This window comes from Pinus tabuliformis, chromosome 5_2 (genome assembly GCF_031772625.1).
Source record: "Pinus tabuliformis cultivar Carrire ecotype Pingquan chromosome 5_2, CPIR1, whole genome shotgun sequence".
NCBI lineage: Eukaryota > Viridiplantae > Streptophyta > Pinopsida > Pinales > Pinaceae > Pinus > Pinus tabuliformis.
In genome coordinates this window covers 1,074,327,230-1,074,345,616 of record NC_142306.1, presented here as the reverse complement: position 1 = coordinate 1,074,345,616, position 18,387 = coordinate 1,074,327,230, and the positions used below count along the sequence as shown (strand labels likewise).

Below are 18,387 nucleotides of genomic sequence, written 5' to 3'. Positions count from 1 at the left end.
TAACGATAATATTAAAAATACAACATTAAAAATACGTATTATGGATGTACAAGATGCTACAACATGAAATGCTTAGTAAATTACATACAAACAAAACTACATGAGATTATTGATTAACGATCTTAAAGGTAAATTATGAATGTACAAGATGTTACAACATTAAATGCTTGGTAAATTATGTGCATATAACTAACATGTTTTTTTTGGCCTGACAAATATCTTTAAGTTCCCTATCCTTTACTGAAACAAATCCTATAAACAGTTCTTAATAACACAAGAACGCAACAACGCATTTAACAATACATATTGGGAGAAATATACTCATAGGATCCAACCACATTTGTTGAAGATTTGGTGTAATTTTTAGAGGAATTGATGAGCTTGGCAACACTAAAATATGCAAGGTCATGCTCGAAATGACAACCCAACAATATATTCTTGGCTTCAACATCACAATGAATGATCATCAGGATGAAGTGGTGATGTAGACACTCAATCCCTTGTGTTGCTCCTAAAATGATGTTATATCCGTGTTCCCAGTCCAGTGATCCTCTCATCTTGTGAAAAAAACCACCCAAGCATCTGTTGGGCATGTAATTATACATAAGAATCTTGGTTGTATTATGGAATAAAAACCAAGAAGTCTCTCAATGTTTCTATGCTTGCTAGAGCCCAGTGTCTTCACTTCTGCACCAAATGATTCTCTAATCTGTTGTCCTTCCTTATTTGAAGCATGAAGCTTCTTCACTGCAAAGAAATCTCTATTAGGAATTTTAGCCCTATAAACAACACTTTAACAACCTTTTCCTATTATATTGTTGTCAACCACACAATAAACAACATATTCTAAAGGGAAATTGAGTTCATGGAATAGTGTCATTTTCCATGGCCACCCATTTATGAATCTTGAAACTCTTGCTGAGGCATTTTCTTAGCTTTTATCAACACACACATCTCTGAAAACAAAATCATTCCTATAGAACTAAACAAAAGGCCTATCATTATCTTAACATTAAAAAATCTAGAATGCCCTTTAGGGGATTCAACCCCTAATTGTTCAAAACAATTATCAGTCCATGAAGTACAAATACCTGCATTTCCATATAAACTGCTTGCAGGAAATTCTCTGAAAAAATTTGTGTATGGAATATAGCCAGAGAAATTATTGTATTTAACATTCAGAGACACTTGATTTTGGTAGTTGGCCAAGAATAGTCAAATTCCTAACCAGCGTATTGTGAGATATATCCAAGGCTGCCCATTTTGTGAGTCTAGAAACTTTAATGGAATGGTCCCTATGAGATAATTCGAATTGAGATTCATTGCAATGTCCAATCCTTATATGCTTCCAATATCAGAAAAGAATGCCACCAATCAATTTGTTGTTGCTCAATTCTAGGCACTGTAATTTAGTGCACAACAAAATCTCTCTTGGTATCACTCTGGACAAATCATTTCCATTCATTGCCAGCTTGTCCAGTGAAATGAGATTTCCCAATGTAGAGGGTATGGAACCCACAAACATATTCACTCATAAATCCAATACATGAAGATTTTTCAGAAAACCAAGCATGCTTGGTAGATTACCTATAAGTATATTTCCATGAAGATCCAACATCTAAAGTGCAGTGCATCTTCTTATCTTTGGTAAAATGGTTCTTGTAAACTAATTATTTTCCATTTCAAGTAAGTCCAAATTTTCTAGTTTCCCAACCTATTTTGGGATTACCCACTAAGCTTATTATCACCCAACTGAAGCCTAATAAAATCTTTGCAATTGTCGATATTTGGAGAAATAGAGCTAGACTTGAGATCATTTGACAGAACAGTCAATTTTGTTATATTTTTCAATTGGAATATGCTTGAAGGAATTCTTCCAGTTAGCCTATTGTCAGTAAGATATAAACTCTGAAGTGATTCGTAGTTACCTATACTGGCATGAATTATTCCTTTCAACATATTCTTCCAATTAAATAAAAACATCATATTGAGTTAGTTGTCCTATGGTATCAGGTATTTCTCCAGATATTTGGTTGCTATCAAGTTGGAGATGAGAAAAGTATTGACAAGGGAAGAAGGTATTGAACTATAAACATTGTTAGCATTGAATTTAAGCTCAGCAAAATTTTTCAAGTAGCCTATTATGTTAGGAATTCTTCTAGACAAAGTGTTCAATGATAGGTCTATCACGTCCAAGCTTGTGTAATTTCCAAGCTCTGATGCTACATTTCCTGCCAAATTATTTTTCCATAGAAGAAGCGTTTCTAGCTTTTTCCACCTACCAAGCTCCTTGGGTAGAGAACCTCACAGAATATTTCCATAGAGATATAGATATACAAGTTCAGAACAATTTCTCATCCCAATTGGGATTGATTCTGATAGCAGAGTTGTGTAAAGTGCAAGTAATTGTAGTTTTTTTAATGATCCAAATGAAGGGGGAATTGTTCCAAAAACCCTTGTTTCTATAAGCCTCAAAATAGTAATTTTCTTACAATTTCCAAGTTCAAGAGATAGTTCACCTTCAATGTTTGGACTTCCACCTCCATGAAGAAATTTCAAGTTCAATAGCCTTACAATATTTGGTGTTATCTTGCCACTCGGTTATCAAATATAAGTAAATTGACCAGACTGGAGCAATTGCCAAGATTTGGAGGGAGGGTTCCTTCAAGTTTATTGGGGTTGAGAATAAGGGTCTAGAGATTCTTGAGCTTACCAATCTCAGAGGGTATACTTCCTGTTAGTCTGTTTCCACAGAGATCTAACAACACTAAGTTGTTGTAATCTCCAATCTCTCTTGGAAGTGTACCAGTCAGATTGGTTGTAGACATTACAAGTGATTCAAGATATTTAAGAGTTGAAAATTGTGGAGGATTTTCACCTAAGAGTTCTATGGAACCCAGGAAGATACCAGTAGCCAATTCTTGGGAAGAACATGAGATTCCACTCTGTTTGCAGGGCTTTTGGTCTCCAAGATTCAGGGTTCCGTGTACTTAATGTTGATCCTCTATTTCCTTTCAATTTATACATCCATGGAAAGAGTACTCGGCCATGTAGATTCATACCCATTTTTTTCCATCCAGAGAGTATAATTACACAACTAGCCCAACAAACCTCAACTATGAATATTGAAATTACCACATCTATAGTAGCATAGTAAACAAACTTGCAGGTTCCATCCTTACTCTATCCAAGTCTTAAGATAGAAGATCTTGAGTAGTGATCAAAGTGAAAACAAAATAGTCATTGCCTAGTGTACCAAAGACCTACAAAAGAAGTAATGAATGCAATAACACACAATATCTACTGCCTAGTGTGTACATGTTTGAAATTCAAATGATCGATGAAGAGTTCATCTGTCAATGCCTTTTCGACCGTGTCTCCTCAATGTAAAGCCTGCATTTATGGCCCATACAGATGTGAGTGTATAGCCTACCCAGTTCATTCCCCTATTCTACAAATTATTCCAAGTTGTGGGCTTTCTTATATTCAAGAATTTTACTAAGAGAGTCAGGGCATGTATGCAAACCTGTCATAAATAGTCATACTTCTCAGTTATGCTTTTTCAAATTTTTGGGATCCAATGGATCCCATGGAACTCTCATTCCCTAGATGAAAAAAACTTCACTAAATGTTATATTTATCCCATGGAGATGGGCTACTCGCTGCATACCCAATCCCAAACACAAATATCTTGGGTTTAACTTGGAGAAATTTCCTTGATATATCATTCAAGAATTAATAAATAATGTACAATACATACATGCACAAGGTAAAGCTAGTGGAGTTGAAGCTACTAGAGAGGAAGGGGGTGAGCTCATTGATCTGAAATGGAGCAGATTAGTAATGCTGTGCTAATTCCCCATTCAGAATAAAACCAAAGATTCTTATCATTTTCTAATCTAGTGCTTAAGGATTCAATACTCTTTCTTAATTAACTGATTCCCATGAGAGTTTCTTATGTAAATGTTATAAACAACTTAACATAAAAGTATATGCTGAACGGCACCAAAATAACAACAAAGAAAATCAAAATACAACACACAACAAGCACATGATAAAGGAGTTCAGCCCTCTTGGGCTATGCCTCCTTGGTCCAGCTTCAAATGGCTTGGGCCTCTCTATTATGCTGAAGTTACAACAAAAGTGCTCAAATGCCTCTGAAACTTGTCTCAATGAGTTCAGAATACTCAAAAATGGATATCTAGCCTCTTTTTGCATTCAACTTGGATAAGAACTGAAGAAGTTATGACTTCTCCCAGTTCTTCCACTATTTGTTCCAATAAATGCTCTAAAGCCGACCGAAATCTACTAATAGAGCGAGGAATTCACCGTTTGTTACACAGTAATTTATCACTGTCCTCATCTCAGTCCCTCTACTGTGTCATGTGTCAAATAAAAATGTTCATATCTTCCCACTGATCCAAGAAGATTAAGCAAATGCTCTCTAATGTTGCCAATCGACCCTCATTCTCTAAGTTTCTGCCTCGTCACAAGTAAAACCTTAATATACGCGATGGACCTCTGTCATTAACGGTCTCATCGTAACCTCGTCATAGGTGTACACTTGTTTCCCACGATGGTCGAATTTAAAGTCCTGGCACGAGGCTATTAACCATCTATTGTGACGACCGGTCTGCATGCGTTGCTTCCTAGCGATGCCGTCGCAGAGACTTAGTTCACGGCCAGTGACGATCCAAATTGGGCGAATTTGTTCCAACAGTCAGCCTTCTGGATGTCTCTAGACCTGGTTGTTGGGTTAGTTTGGGTCGCCTTTCCCCCTCTGGGATGGTAGTTTCGTCTTTTGTGCTACCTTCTTTGAGGATAAGCTCCCTCTCCCTCATTTCATGGAGACTCCTTCTCCTATAAAATCACTCACCATTGCTATGATATGCTAGTTCTTTTGGTTGTAAAGTGTTGCTAGTGCATTTGAGTTTGGTAGATAGCTTTGGTGTGAGTGTGACAAGTGTGGGATTGTTAAGTAGTTTGCAAGAGGTTTTGGAGTGCCCTTAACCTTGTATTAAAGCTTGTGAGTGAGAGAGAGATATTGTTGTTTGGGAGACCCATCCTTGAGAGTGAATGCTTGAAGAAACATGCTGGCTGGACCCTCTAAGAAGGCTTGTGACGTCAAGACTTGGTTATAAGCTTTGCTCTTGATTTATACAATCAATGATGATTTAATATGTCTTGTATGTAATTTACTTGATAGCTCAGGACTTCTTGACTTTATGAGTAAATAGATCATTATTGTTCTCGGTTACGTGCTCTGTTGTTTTCTTGTGGTGTTTCAGGTTGATTGCTCAGTAAGGAGAAGGAAACAGAAGCTGGAGCAACGCAACGGAACTTCACCAACCACCGGTTTGAGGTAGACCTCCAACGATGGCTATTTAAGGGAATCAATTGTTGTTTTGTCCTTGCTGTGACTAGACCCACTCTAGGGCTAGAGGGGTTGTCTCTATCCGCAGAGGGAAAACTTTCCTACTTCACAAGTTGGAGACTCCACTGGGGAGATCCTTTGTATGTTTTTTCTCTTGTTTGCTTTTGTTTGGTTTTTATTTGGTGTCTCTTGAATTTTGGGGTTAAACCATCAATTTTTGGGTTACCTGGGTCAATTTGGGAAGTCCCCTTACTGTCTGGAAGAATAATCTGGGAAGTCCCCTTACTTTGTCTTTTGCTTAAGTAAGATCGTCGCTGAAGATAGCCTAACAGTCACGATGACGTCGCTAATGTTATAGCTTTGTACCCGCGACTATTTGGCTTTCGTCTCGGGTTGCTAGTTTAATTCCTGCGATGACTCCTAAAATCGGACCGTCTCTGAAAACAGGTGTACTTTAGCGACTAGTCTCTAGTTGTCAGTGTAACACCAGTGACTAGTCTCTAGTTGTCAGTGTAACACCAACGACTAGTCTCTAGTTGTCAGTGTAACACCCGCGACGATTCCTGTAAAGTTGTTTTTACAACTTTACCTCCTGAATCCATCAGTCTTGTTTATCCCCTGTTGTTTCTTGTCTCTCATTAGCTTGTTTTGATTGCTTTTGGTTAAGGTACTGTCTCTTTGATTTCATTGAGTGAGTCTTGTGTTTTTTTTTCCGACCGTGTGACCTAGCTCTTTAGCGGTTTTTTCAAGAAACCAATTGCTTGGGTTACTTGTTTGTCCAAGGTTCATCCACAACCATCTTATTGATTTGCTTGAGGCCTTTTCATTGCTTGTTTCTTGCTGGTTGATGTTTAGTGTCAATTATTGAACCAATTTTTTTATGTTGATTTGATTTCTTCACTACCAAGCATAGATCACAATTGTTTGAATCGATTAGTTCACACTTGCTTATTTGTCCCTTTAAATTCAAAAAAAAAATTAAGGGATTGCATTCATTTGATATACGAAAGTGAAAGTATATGTGCATTTCAAATTTTCATGTTTGAGAAATTGAAAAGAGAACTCTAAATCTCTCATTAGTAGTATCGATGCATCGTGAGATTAGTGTATAGATGCATTTTGTTTTTTAGTGTTTGCATTCACTTGTGTTTGTTTGGGGACGAACTTTCTACCCTCCTATAAGTAGGGGTTCATGGAAATGAAAGATGCTTTACTCATTCTAGCTGCATCCTAGGGTTTTTTTATATACATACGTTAGGGCCTGGAAATTGAAACCTAATTCAAGATCAACTCTAAAATGAACTGAATGAACTTAACAATGCATTGGAACTTAACGCACATTATTTAGAGGTCTAGGCTAGAGACGTGCTCCGGCGTCGTTAAACCTAGTCACTATTGCTTTCACTTAAGGTTGGGTGATTCCTCCTTCTGTGACTCCTAGCATGGAATTGTGCTCCTAGTACCGTCGAGTATATATCAGGAGACCCCACTAGGTTATCATCCTACATCCATAGGAAGTTGTGTCTGCTGCCTTGCAAACCGTAACACACCGAACACAGCATTCGGGAAGATTGACTGCCGTACGGAAAGTCCTTGGTTTTCATATGATCACCAAGGTGTATATGCAGTTTTATGGGTTGTTTGGTAAACCTTTTGCCTAGTTCTCCAAAGTAGTCACTTTCATTCCTTTTCAGACTCCTTAAAAGAAAAGGTCCATCTGAGCACTTGTCCTTTCAAGCTCATTAAACCTTGAAAGAGATAGAGTCACCTTTTCGTCCTTTTCTGGACTCTTGAAACATGAAAAGGTTAAGTTTTGTTCCTGCGTCATAAATTTACTGCCCACGAAATATTCCTGGTTACAGTTAAGTTTCTTCATTTTCCGGCTCATTCCTGATGGCAACATCCCCTTAGTCTACCAGCCAAGGTCTTCCCCCTGATGGAAATCCTGGTCCATTTCCGCCTTTCGGAAATGTCGGTGCTCCGTATATGGAAACATTGTCTTTGCCTGGGTTAACCATTGGTTTGCCCGTGTGATTGTTTTCAACCTCGGTGGTCCCAAGCGTCACGACTCCTGTTCCACTGTCTCCTTCGTCTGAACCATGACATGTTGATTCCAAGGTTGAGCCCGTGCCTTCTTCCCCTCTTTCCTCACCTTCATCTCCTCCTTCGCCTAGTGAAAGTTTCACCTCTAGTAACCAGGAGACTAAGAAGAAGAAGAAGAAGAAGAAGAAGAAGAAGAAGAAGAAGTCTGATAAGCGCGAGGCCACCTGTGCAACTATTGCTCTGAGTACATCCCAGGTCGGAACACCTCCTGCTCCTCTGCGGAAGGTTAAGTTTCGTTGTAAATTGTGCAAGAGTGACCATCTACTTCGTGATTGTCCTGGAATTCCTAGGATCTTAGAAGTATGGTCTCATGATCTGGCTCGTCCCTCATCGTCCTCTGAAGCTCATGTCGATGTTCAACCCTCAAATGGTAGTGGTAAGAAGAAAGGGAAGATTCGATTCCCCTATAAGCTATGTGAAGGTAGCCATCCCCTTCACCTTTGTCCACTCATGGATAAAGCTTCCATTGTTTTGGAAAGTCTTACAACTTCTTCACCCCGGCTTCCCATTGGTTATTAGAGGCTCTCTTCAGACCCTCTCCCGGTTGACAAAGAGATTAACTTAGAATCTTCTCTTGTCCACCATTCTCTTTCTGAACCTGGCTATGCTAAGCCTGCTCCAGACCAACCATTGGTCGGAGAGAGTGTCGACTTGGGTTCACTACCCATTGATCACTCTGTTCCGAAAGAGCATCATGATTATACTGCTCATGTTCTTCTCGTCTCGTCAGATTCTCCTGAGTCCGAGAATGACCCTCCTATCCCAACTGATTCAGAGGGTCCTTCGGTTCCTGTAGAGCATGGGGGCAATCATATGATACTCCTACCAAGTAGTTTGGTCATTTCCTTTGACTAGAGTCACTTGACTACTTTCCACCTTCCATCCTATGTGCCTTTCCAGATTACAGTACATGCCTATGATAAGGCAGTACCTAGAACTGTCTTGGATGAGGGTGCATCGGTTAGCCTCATGCCTTTCACTACTTGGCAAGCTTTGGGCTCCCCACAGCTTGTGTCGGTCACGCAGAATCTGTTGGCGTTTGATGGAGGAACCATTCAACCTTTAGGGATCCTCCCAAAGCTTCCTGTTACTTTGGGGGGGAAAAACCGTCTATATAGACGTAATGGTTGTCCAAGGTGCTATAGATTTCATTCTTCTTTGTCGTGGCCATATTTATGCCATGGGGGCCCTCGTCTCTTCACTTTTCCGTGTGCTTTGTTTTCCACACGATGGAAGAATGGTGACTATCGATCAATTGTCATTCTTTAGTCACCTGGTGCCTCCTGTACCACCGTCATCCCCCATCAGTTCTTATTCACAAGCAGCACCTTTCCTGCCACGGGTCAATTATGTGGCTACCCATTCCATCTCTGCATCTGTTCATGATCATGTAGATGGTCTTGTACATCGTGTACTAGGGGCATTGGAACCTAATCTGTCATTGGTACCCAACGACATGTGTTCATCCCAGAGCATGGTTCTTCCTTTAAGTGAAGATCTCTTGGGAGTCATGTTCTCATATGGCCAATGAATCAGGAGGCCTGAGGATAGTTTTGATCTTGTGTCGACCTCGTTAAAAAATGAATCAAGTCTGAGGATAGTTCTGATCTTGTGTTGACCTCGTTAAAAAATGAATCAAGTCCGAGGATAGTTCTTTTCTTGTGTCGACCTCGTTAAAAAATGAAACAAGGTGTCTGAGGAGAGTTCTTTTCTTGTGTCGACCTCGTTAAAAAATGAAACAAGGAGTTTCAAGGATAGTTTTGATCTTGTGTTGACCTCGTTAAAAAATGAATCAAGGTCAAGGATAGTTTGAGCTTGTGTCAACCTCTTTAAAAAATGAAATAAGGATCATGGAGCGGAGTTCTTTTCTTGTGTCGACCTCGTTAAAAAAGGAAACAAGGAGTTTCGAGGATAGTTTTGATCTTGTGTCGACCTTGTTAAAAAATGAATCAAGGTCGAGAATAGTTTGATCTTGTGTCAACCTCGTTAAAAAATGAAACAAGGATCATGGAGCATAGTTCCTTGTCTTGTGTCAAGCTCGTTAAAAAAATGAAACAAGGAGTCTTAAGGAAAGTTCTTGATCTTGTGTCAACCTCGTTAAAAAATGAAACAAGGGTTATGAGGATAGTTCTTTTACTGTGTCAACCTCATTAAAAAAATGAAACAACTCCCTTTTCCAAATCGAGTCTTTGATTAAGATCTCGTAAAATCCGATTCATATCTTTTCAAGACCTTGAAAGTGAACCTTCATTCCATCCACTCCGTTGGATGGAATGAAGCTTGGGGGGCATGTACCTCGATTTGCGTCATTATGCTGGGGGCATGTGAACTCATAACAAGCATAGTTTTTCGTTTCAAGCTTGTGTAAACATGAGACCGAATCCAAGAAGAGTTTTCCATGGTTCAAGCTTGTGTAAAAATTAACCCATACCCGATTTACATCTCGTGATTTTCATTTTTATCCGCTAAATTCTGCTAGATGAGCCTTGCTTGTTTCATTCCATCGCCACCATCTCTTTGGTCGATCATATGCTTTCACTTGGTTGTTTTTCCTTTCCTGAGGGACCGCAGTGATGAGTAGTTTTATTAGCTAGCCTCTTGACCATTACATGTTTTGAGAAGTTCCACCATTGTTGAAACCAATTACTACCCTTTATACCACTCATTCCTCCAGGACGAGTCTCCATAAAAAATGAAAAGATTGCAAAGTTTTCCTTTTTAACTCGTTAAATGGAATTAAAAAGGTGGTCACTTTCAGCTCTTTTCCGACCGTATAAACATGAAAAGATTGCTGGACTTTTTTTGTTTCGAGTTCGATATTGGTTATGAAATGACGTGTCTTCGATTGCTTTTTTACTTTTTCGGATCAGGGCCGCTAATTACGAAAAGTACTCCTTGATCGTAATGGTCAAGCGGTTCTCTCAGGTATTGTTTTCTACTTTTTCGGGCTCGAGGGACACAAATTTACGAAAAAGGACCTCTTTGGAGTTTTCTTTTTCGTGTCTTTTTCAAACTCTCTAAACATGAAAAAGACACTGAGTTTTCCCTATGTCGGACTCGTTAAACCCTGACGACATTGGACTCATCGCCATGACGAGACTTGAGCTTCTCCTCCCTAGGGCTCGTTAAACTATCACTAGGTTGGATTCGTTCGAAGATCGAACTTATATCACAAGCAATTGCTATCCCCTTCAAGCTTGTTTTTCAGAAACAATTGTGGTACTCGCCAGCAATGGTGGGGGAAAATTTGGAAGTCATCATTGGTTACCTGTGGCAGCTAGTCACTCTTGAACATCAACACTTTTGCTTCTTTTCGGGTAGGGATATCCATACATCGTCATTTGGCCTTCCGGGGTTTTGGGTTGCCATTTTGCCTCATTCCATCTAATCCATGTTGTCTCCATCGAGCCTTCGATCCCTTGATACCAAAATGCTGCCACATTTCGGAGTCGTGTCACCGATATGTTCAAGAGTATAATCCTTCTGCAGTTTACACCCTTACCTCCTCCTCCGATATTCTGTTTCACCATCTACCACTTGTTCCTTATCTTGGGTTGTTGATGGGGGAAATATTATGGCCCTCCTACGATGGATCATCTCCTGCCGACATCAGCTCATTATCCAGGAGATTGGTCTAGAGATCCCTTTCGGTACCTTGGAGCTTGCATGCCTCAATGGCAAGTTCTTCGCACTTGATGACATACCTTCATCATTGGTCTTTGATTGGGTGATTCCACGAGTGTTTGACTTCAGCTCCTTTTTCACACTTCGTGGATTGTACTGGCGGTACCTTGAGAGCCATTGGCATTATTGGTGGTTTCTCTCACGCTTGTTAATGGTTTTCATTATTGACTGGTAATCAAGAAACTTTCTATCATGCTCGACCTCAGCACATCTGTTCGCATGCTAGAATTTGTACTACAATCGGTTAGGGTTTCAAAACGCCGAACTAAGATTACATATGTTCAGGCTGTGTGGATTGGTTCGTGATTACATACATGACTCTTTGATGGATGGCTATGACCATACTTGAGTCTTCACGGATGGCTGCGACCATACCTTTCTCATTATCATGGTCTTATCAGCTGGATGGATACGTCCATACCACAGACCAAGTTTCATATGTCTTTTGGATGGTTGTGCCCATGCCTAGACTACATGTATTTCACTGTCAAAGATATCAGTTGTACTTGCGCTTGTAGGTTCTTCTAGGTGGTATTCTAGTTCAGACAGTTTTGTAAATCATTTCACCCCTCCCACTCTCTAAGGCTTCATGCTTTAGGGGGCATCTGTTACACAGTAATTTTTCACTGCCCTCATCTCAGTCCCTCTACTGTGTCATGTCTCAAATAAACTTGTTCATATCTTCCCACTAATGCAAGAAGATTAAGTAAATGCTGTCTAATGCTGCCAATCGACCCTCATTCTCTAAGTTTCTGCCTCATCGCAGGTAAAACCTTAATATATGCGACGGACCTTTGTCATTAATGGTCTCATCGGGACCTCGTCACAGGTGTACACCTGTTTCCCGCGATGGTCAAATTTCAAGTCCCGGTGCGAGGCTATTAACCATCTATCGCAACAACCGGTCTGCATGCGTTTCTTCCTAGAAATGTCGTCGCGGAGACTTAGTTCACGACCAATGACGATCCAGATTGGGCGAATTTGTTCCAACAGTCAGCCTTTTGTATGTCTCTAGACCTGGTTGTTGGGTCAGTTTGGGTCACCTTTCCGCCTCTGGGATGGTAGTTCCGTCTTTTGTGCTACCTTCTTTGAGGATAAGCTCCCTCTCCCTCATTTCATGAAGACTCCTTCTCCTATAAAATCACTCACCATTGCTATGATTTGCTAGTTCTTTTGGTTGTATAGTGCTGCTAGTGCATTTGAGTTTGGTAGATAGCTTTGGTGTGAGTGTGACAAGTGTGGGATTGTTAAGTAGTTTGCAAGAGGTTGTGGAGTGCCCTTAACCTTGTATTAAAGCTTGTGAGTGAGAGAGAGATATTTTTGTTTGGGAGACCCATCCTTGAGAGTGAATGCTTGAAGAAACATACTGGTTGGACCCTCCGAGAAGGCTTGCGACGTCAAGACTTGGTTGTAAGCTTTGCTCTTGATTTATTATTAATACAATCAATGATGATTTCCTATGTCTTGTATGTAATTTACTTGATAGCTTATGACTTCTCGACTTTATGAGTAAATAGATCATTATTGTTCTTGGTTACGTGATTTGTTGTTTTCTTGTGGTGTTTCAGGTTGATTGCTCAGTGAGGAGAAGGAAACGGAAGCTGGAGTAGCGCAACAGAACTTCACCAACCACTGGTTTGAGGTAGGACTCCAACGATGGCTATTTAAGGGAATCAATTGTTGTTTTATCCTTGCTGTGACTAGACCCACTCTAGGGCTAGAGGGGTTGCCTCTGTCCGCAGAGGGAACACTTTCCTACTTCACACCGTTTGATAGCCTATATTATGTCAGCCTTATCGCAATCGCAATTGGCAAGTGTTGCGGGATCTTAACACAAAAAAATGTTGCGATGCGGTATTGTGGACCCGACAAGATAATTAACTGCAACATATAAAATCCCCACGTCCGTAACCTCCCAGTCATCGCAATCGGCGAAGTTCAACACAAAGACACACTACGATAATATCAGCAGTATTGTGGACCCACTGGGGTGTTAAAATGTCATATAAAATTCCTGTGTCCGGGGTGCTCATCGCAATCGGAAATTAGTAGAGGGGACATAACCAGTGTGATATGATGGACCCGCCAGGACAGTGAGCTGCAACACATAAAATCTCGCTTCCGATAGTTTATCGCAATCGACAATTTATCAGTGGTAACAAATAATAATAGCGGGGTTTCGGTGCAATTTGCGGGGGACGATTCTTAACCTACGCCTATTTTTTTTCTCGATATGCGATATGTGGGACCCAGTGGCAACCTGCCACTTGGCGCTTCCCCATTCGTTGGGACCCTTGCCATGTCATCCAATCTTGCCACATAGACAAGTCAAACTTGAACTTTGACTTGCTTTATCTTCTGCATACGATCTCGAATTTGAGTGATGTTCGCACCATTGGATTTAGAATGGTGAGCTCTTCAATCTGAAGCTAAGTGTGACAAGATTCTGACACTTTTATTTTTTAGCATAATTCTGAGCACCTGATCACTCCTCCCCACTGGAAGCCTTTTGGACCCTAAAATATTTATATTCAATTATTGAACAGATGAGGGTATTGTTCCCTCACCTTCCCCACTTCAATCCATTTTGCCTTTGATGGATGTATACTTTTGAGACCCACTTGAAGATAATCAAATCTTCCCCTTTTAGTTGTCCTTGTCCTTTTGTCAAGTATAGTGTCTTGCTGAAGCACATCAAGGAATTCTAGAGAAAAGTCTTCAATAGATGGAATCTGAACATTCTCTCCTTGATATTCAATTAAATGAGATTCATAAAATCTCAAATTTTCAACATTAACAACAAAGTAGATTTGTATATATGAAGGCAAATCAAGCTTGAAAGCATTATTACCAATCTTTTCCAGAATTTTAAATGGACCATAACGAATTGGTTTTAGATTTTTACCTTCACCTTGAAGCCTTTCATTTCTAATGTATGACCAAAATTCATCACCTACTTGAAACTGATGAGCCACACGATGCTTATCATGCCTTGCCTTATACTTGCCTTGACTCTTTTCTAGTTGTTCTTGAACTGTTTGGTGAATCAACTGAATTTGCTCAATCAATTTCTTTGCTCTGTCGATGTCACTATGTCCATCTACAACTAAATCTTTCTAAAAGATTAAATCCAAAGGTGATTTAGGAAAATAACCAAGACATGCCTCAAAATGTGAAGTTAGAGTAGAAGAGTGTTTTTCTCGGGTGTAAGCATGTTGAATATAATGCAACTGTTCATCCCACAACTTAGGATGTTTGCTACAATATCCTCTTAGCAAATGAATAACTATCCTATTAACCACTTCAGTTTGACCATCTGTTTGTGGATGAATGGTTGTACTTTTTTTTCAACTTGGCGTCCATCAAGTTCCATAAACTTGACCAAGAATTCCCAACAAATCGAGAATCACAATCTCTTACAATAGAAGTAGGCAATCCAAAATGAACTCATACAATTTGGAAGAAAAGTTGAGTTGCTTGTTCACTTGTAATTTTCTTTTTACAAGGCATTAATATGCACATCTTGCTGAACCTATCCACAACTACATACAAATAATCATGACTTATCCTTGATAAAGGAACCTCCTACAAAATCCATAGAAACACTTTCCCATGGTCGTGAAGGCACTAGAAGTGGTGTGTACAATCCTAGTTTGCTATTACTAGGCTTACTGATTGCACAAAATGAACAACCTCTGATAAAACGTGACACACTTTCAAGCATACGAGGTCAATAAAAATAACTCTGAAGATTTTCCATTGTCTTACTTACACCGAAATGTCTAGCAATAAGAGAAGTGCGCGCTTCCCTTGTGACATTTAATCTCTCTCCCCATGGAACACAAAGTTTTCCCAAATGATACAACAGACTATCATGTACATGGTAGTCTAATTCATCAACTTGGTGGCCTTGACTCAAGTTTAAATATACCTCTTTAAAGTCAGCATCCTGTGCGTATTGTTCAACATAAATTTTAGGCATAACAAAATGATTCTTGAGTAAAATGGCTACATTAATAGTTAGTCTAGAAAGCATATCAGCAAGTCTGTTATAAGTACCTTTCTTGTCCCTGATTACCAAGTGGAATTGCTCTAAAAATCCCATCCAATGAAAGTTCCTTGACTACTGCAATTTAGTTTGATATTGCAGATATTGCAGAGGCTGATGATCAGTGTGAATAATGGTTTCTTTTCCCATCAAGTAATGCTTCCATTTCTTCATACTTTGTACCAATGCATAAATCTCTTTATCAGCTGTAGGATAGTTAATAACAACAACATTAAAATTCTCAGAATTAAATGAAATGGGCTTGCCATGCTATAAAAGAATTACACCCATGACATAGTCACTTGCAATATTTCAAATGGTTGTTTCAAATCCGACAATGCTAAAACTGGGGCTGAACTGATCCTTTTTTTTTTAAAGAATCATTTTTTTGTTGTTGTTTTCCTCCCCACTAGAAGACAACCTTCACGCTGGTCAAAGCATGTAGTGGAGCCTCTATGGAGGAGATGTTGGCTATGTGGGGCCTAACCCATGCTCAACGTTAATTAGCCAAACAAATCCCTACATCACTAGCCCTTTTGGCATCAGCCCACGGAGCACAGACCGAAGTCTCACCCGAAGCAGTATGGGGGGATGCCGGAACCAAGTTTCTGCACCCTGAGATGGTCGTGATGTTGGTTTATACCCTGTTGTTCCTGATTTCGCGCAGGTCGCTAAGTTCTAGGGCTCTATCAGTCTAGCCCTTTATTTTGCCCTTTAGTACCTCCGCGAAGGAGTACGATTGACCTTCGCGCAGCCCTAACCTGCGGTCCAGGTACTTTCGCACTGCTATGACAATGTATTGTACAGGTTCCCAAGTTATCTTAAGTGTTTTACTTATCTTACTAAACAATCACAGTTAGTGCTGCGTAAACTGAGATTCTCACTTGCGTTCAATTAACCAACATAATTACATACATTCGCGCATCACATAAGCATTGTAAATGAAACCCATACACAATATAACAAGATGCATTAACAGGAAATAAATACACAGAAATTGCAGAATACTTCTCTTTATTGATATCTTCAGATTATTACAGACTCTATCCGCCCTACACACATAGTTGCAGGGGTCCGCGCACTCAGCTGTGGACTTCTACCCTAAGCCTTTGCACACTCAGTTGCAGAGCCTCTACCTACGCTAAGACCTGAAACTTAGACTTCTCTACCAAGACTCTTCACTCCATTCTTCGCTAAAAGACTTCTAACTTCTCCAAAACTACTTAGAGCTTACTTACTTAGATCCTTTTATACAATCCCATGGTCCACAGACCATGGGTTGATCTTTACAACTGACTTTACAATTTACACAATAAGGGCGGACAACCCTTTATGATTCATGACACCTTCACGCTCTGTGACCACAATATACTGAGACTTTACAATTTTATTACAAAATTGACCCAAAACATTGGATTTTAGCCCCAAAACTATCCTTGGGGGATCCCATTCCCAATAGGCCCCCAACACAAACATCATGACTCGCCCTCGAGTCACTCTGTGGGCACAGAGATCTTAGCGTGAAGACCTCCCAACTCAACCTGTATGACCGCAACCTCGACAGTGCACTGTGCGACCGCCTACTTCGCTTCTTCAACCATCTGCTCGGTCACTGCTCCTGAACTGTCAGCCTGAAGCTTCTGCTGAGTTTCTTGCAGAGTAGCAAGCTTCCCTTCAATAGAGGTCGTAACCGCATAAGCCTCATCCAACCAGGGCTTCAGTCGCGCCTTCAACACTGCCTCCTTGTGTTGCGCTGCATCTACCTGTTCTTTCAACTGCTTGGCCTCCTGCAGCTTTGCCAGTCTCTACATGAGCACGATGGTATTGTAACTTTTACTTCATCATAGAGCTGCTGTAGTTATCGCGCTTCTGTCCCCAGCCGCTGTACATCTGGGTTCTCCTGTAGGCTTGTCAGGACCTCGAATGACTGTTTGAAAAGTTGTGTGCAGTCTGCTACTGCACTGTTGACCGCCGCTATCACCTTTGTGATAGCGGTTGCATGCTGCTCCTTTAATTCTGGCGGAGTTGAAGGTTGGGCCTTCAACTGTAACTCTATAATATGTAGGTTCAACTCCAGCTGAATCCTAACCATCTTTGTGTGAGCGTCGCGCACCCCTGTAGCAAGCTTGTGGATGCGCACATCGACCGGTTCTTGCTCAAGAATTGCCAACTCTGGGACCATTCGACATGCCTCCTCCACGACCTAAATTATACTCTTGTTTTGGTCGTTTACATCAGTCACAGTAGCGATGGTAGAGTCTCGTTGTAGTGCCATCTGCTCATTTCTAATCCTCTGCTCACTAATCACCTGTAGGGCGCTGTGCTCGCATGCCCTCAGCTCTGCAATCACTCCATCCTACAATAGGTGTAGCGCCTCACCAGGTAGCACTGCTAGATTCAACCCTATTGCCCTGAGGGCACTGACAGTGGGCCTTTTGGCTTCATTTTCCATGGTCAGTGCTCCATCGGGCAGCACTATCGTGCTGGAGACCTTCGTGCATAGCATCTCATCAGCTTCTGAAGTGTCGATAGCGAGGTTGGTGGACACCGGGCTATCCTGTGATGCGCGGGTCTATAGCTCCTGCAGACCTATCTGGATGGCCCCCAATATTAGTTTTTGTTGTTGCTCAAACTGTCGTAGGGCCTCTGCAGTGACATCTCGCACCGTGTCTCTAATGTCATGCAAATCACCCTCGGTGAGGGTGATTGGGTCCAACGACATCATAATGGCCTTGGATTTCTTCCTCGACCCTCCTTTCTCTTGTTTCCATGGACACTTGATGTGGGTGGACGTCGCTTGCAGGTTCGCGCTGTGCTACTCTATTTTCTCGTCTGTCTCTTCCTCTATCTTAGGCAAAGAAGACCTCGCGCCTTTGTCAGAGCCTCGCTCTGTTCCAGCTGTTTGCTTCTCTGTCTGCTGAGCGGTATCGCGCTCTGCCTGGGCCTTATCAGTGACCTCCATCTTCCTCTTCTCGGCCAGCTGTGCCATCTTGAGCTTGGCCTCCTCCTTCTCGCGCTGCACGACAGAATGGCTCGCCCCCACCGCCAAGTCTGATGTAGTGCGCCACTCTACTGGCCAGCGATCAAGTACTGCATCAATAGCATAATCCGTTGCCAAGTAAGGCAAGTCATACCATGTCTGCGCAGGGTCCTTCCGCGCCTTGATGGACACATGGTG

The 18,387-nt window shown here is 41.0% G+C and overlaps 1 pseudogene; it reads right to left on the bottom strand.

Moving 5' to 3' along the window:
- Positions 1 to 293: 293 nt before the first annotated feature.
- Positions 294 to 17,931, bottom strand: LOC149162948 (uncharacterized; annotated as a pseudogene).
- Positions 17,932 to 18,387: the final 456 nt, after the last annotated feature.